This window comes from Xylocopa sonorina, unplaced genomic scaffold, assembly GCF_050948175.1.
Source record: "Xylocopa sonorina isolate GNS202 unplaced genomic scaffold, iyXylSono1_principal scaffold0027, whole genome shotgun sequence".
Lineage (NCBI taxonomy): Eukaryota > Metazoa > Arthropoda > Insecta > Hymenoptera > Apidae > Xylocopa > Xylocopa sonorina.
In genome coordinates, this window is record NW_027490098.1 from 2,383,979 (window position 1) to 2,387,464 (window position 3,486).

At 57.8% G+C, this 3,486-nt stretch overlaps 1 pseudogene; it reads right to left on the reverse strand.

Moving 5' to 3' along the window:
• Positions 1-3,307: 3,307 nt before the first annotated feature.
• LOC143432133 (U2 spliceosomal RNA) lies at positions 3,308-3,486 on the reverse strand (annotated as a pseudogene).

Sequence of the window (3,486 nt, forward strand, 5' to 3'; positions counted from 1 at the left end):
CGCCCCGCCTACCCGCTCGCAAGCAGCCGGGAGGCCCGATGTCGCTGTCCCGCGCCGCCGCCCCACGGTCGCTGCAGGTGCACGACCGCCTCTGGTACCCGCGCGATACCCACGTGTCGCACTCACCGGGTGGCTTTCCCGAATGCTCGACGGGGCCGTCCTCACCGGAGCCTCCACGACGACGCTGCCCCGGGATGATGACGCGGGCGGGTCCCGCGCGCCTCCACACCTGCACACACAAACACACCCCCGGTTTCGCCCGGGGGAGTCAATAAAATTGTCATTAATGACCGGACTAATTGCCCGGTCAGTCAAAGGATAAAAACGATTTTCTGATAATAAATTATCTAGGTTGAGGCCCCCTTCCCCCTCCCTGGGGAGCCTCGGTGACCTTCGAGTGGAGGGACCGGTTCCCTCCACCCGCGGGGACGGCTGCCTTGGGGCCTCCTCTTCCCCCGACGAATCCGTGGTGGAGGTAATGGTGCGGTCCACCCACCGCCTTCTCCTCGCCGCTCCTGGTGTCGTGGATGTCCGTCCCCTCGCGGCGCTCGTATGGCTGTTCCTGCTGTTGTTGCTGCTGCTGCTACTGCTGCTGCTGCTGCCGCTGCTCCTGATGCAGCGGCGCCTCCTCGTTGTCCTGGCCGGTCCCTCCTCAGGAACGGCCGCCGGCGCTCTCTCATCGTCCGACGATGACGACGATGACTCATGGATGGTGGGGAGGGGCCTGGGCGAAGGTAGGGACCTCCTCTTCTCGGTCCCCTCCCCACGCGCCTCCACCCGAAGGGACACCCCGGTGGTCTGGGTGGCCCCTCTGCCCCCCGGAGGGGACAGGCGTCCCCTGATAGGCCTCTTCGCGGACGACCCGGGCGGGAGGGACGTCGCCCGAGTCGTCCTGGCTGGCGGGGTGGAGGCGCGGCCCGTGGCTGGCGGCGTCCGCGCCGCGACGGTGACCGCCACAGGTGACACGACGGCCACCGTCATTATAGGCGAGCCACGGACCGATGTCGTCATCGTCGTGGTAGTAAGCGTGGCCGGAGCGCTGCAGGGCGTGGGTGGTGGGCCCTGCAGTGGTGGTGTCGCTGGGGGGGCGCTGGAGGTGGTGGACGCGCCCCCCATCCTCTTGGCTGCCGCCCGCGTTATCCTGGGCAACGCGGGCGGGAGAGACGTCGCTCTTGTACTCCTTGACACCACCGCCGCTCCAGCCACGGCGGACGGGCTGCCCCTTGTGACCTCCGCGAAGGTGGTGGTTGGGGTCACTTTCCTTGACGGAAGAATTCTTCTGGGCGGGTCGGGTTGGGGAGGCTCGGTCGACGCCCGCCTCTTCCTCCCAGCTGCTGCGGGCGCCGCCGGACTCCTCTTCTTCCCCTTAGAGGGGGCAGGGGGCGTGGTGGAGGTGCCCCCTGAACTTCTCCCCTTGACCCCCGACCCGCTGCTAGTCCTCGTTGTGTTCGGGCTAGCCTCGTCCGCGGAGGAGCGCCGGCTTCGTTGTAAGAACGCCGCGAGGGTGACGGTGCTCCTCGTTGCGGCGCTGCTCCCCACCACTGTCGTTGTCGTGGTTGCTGTGATTGTGGTGGTGGAGGCTCTCGTAGTCCTTGTCGTTTTCCCGGCGGTGGGTGGACGAGTTCCTCGCCGGGGTTGCGTGGTGGTGGTGCCTTTAGCTGACGTTCTGGAGGAGGCCCCTTTCGATGCTGTGGTTGTTGTCGTTGTTGTTGTTGTTGTTGTTATTGTTGCTGTAGCTGCTGTGGTGGCAGCCGTCCCCGATACTCTGCAAACATTGGTACCCTTAGCAGTAGTTGACGTTGTTGTGGCTCTGGTGGAGGCGCACGTCGTTGCGCCCCCACAGGTCACCGGGGACACACCCAAGGGGGGGAAAGAGACCTCGCTCTCGACGGATAACTCCGTCACGTCAAGAGGTCGCGACTCGGCAACGCTATCGCCGGGCGTTGCGCGGGCGGCACTCCCTGCAAGGGAGTTGTGTCTAACGGAGACACACGGACCCCCGGTGGACGGGTGTTTTGTTTGGTGGTGCGACTTCACACGCTTCAGTGCATACGCACTTTCGTCGGTGAAGCCGCACTCACCGCACACCCACCTTTTGATCGCACCGGGGTGATGGATCTTTAAATGTTTGAATAGATCCGTGTGTCTCAGATAGACACACGCTCCCTTTTTGCACACAGTTCTGCCAAGGTAGCAGAACGGGCAAGGAAATTCCGCAGGGAACGGGTAATGCAGCAACACCACGCTATTTTCACTTGAACTTGTATTATTACTGCTATTACCCGCCATCGTTACGATAGTGTCGCAACGCAAACACTCGGCTCGTCGAAATAAAATAAATAATCAAAATAATAAAACAAAACGCTCACCGGAGCAAACAAACGGTTAACGGTCGAGCGAAACGTACACAGAAGACAAAGGACACGATTAAATAAATAAGTATATACAGATAGCACAACGGACAACGCGAACGCGAACGCGAATAAATTAATATATTAATACGGGTTAACGACGACGAAGCGGAATCTAATAAATTAAACTAAAATAAAATGATATAAAACAATTCCGCTGTGCCCGGTGGACACAGCCCCGCACGAACGAACCGTGCTTCGCGTACGTGACTAGCAACCGCGACGGTTTAACTTTTCACGACACTCCACACGGCCTGGAAAACTCCGGAAACGCGAAGTATCGAGTTACACGGGGTGTAAAGGGCCTCCGTGTACCCCGATCTCTTAATTAAACAAATAGACGGTGAATTTAATTAAACTAATTGCTGCTATTACGCAGCGACGACCCGTAAAATCGAGCAAAAAATTCGATTTACGGGCGTACGTGCAAACAGTCTAACACCCAAAATACGGAGAGGTCGAATTCAAAACCAACGGCTATAAGTGTAAAGTTTACACTTATAACCGGGTATAAGGTCAGACAAACCGAATCTACTCGGATTCAAACTCCTCGGAGGTCGAAATGGTCGACCTAGGAGGAGGGACGTCACGTATGGACGTCTAACGTCTACCCGATGCGTTCAACACCACCGCCTCGGGAGCACTTTAAACTAATCACGCGAGAAGGGACCTCCACCGAAATTCCAAGTGCCAGACTTACCAAGTCCGGGGTTCCACCAGCTAAGTCGAACGCACTGAACACTGCACCACACACGAGCACAGCACGCGCGACGCGGATGAAGACGCGACACTCCGGTGAGCGAGTCGGAAAAACACAAATAAAATAAATACTTAAGCTACTGATGGGAAAGATCAAGTGTGTGGGTTTGACTAGATAAAACTGATTCTTGGAAAAGGCTTATTGAGCCGGTCCCAGAGGCACTGCAATACTGGGTCGACTCGCGGCGGAGGTGGAGCAAGCCCCAGCGGTCCGCCTTTTTCCAAAAATCAGGTTAATATTCTGACTCCTAATGAGGAGTGTATCAGATATTAAGCTGATAAGAACAGATAAACGCTTCTTTTATTTTCAATCAAT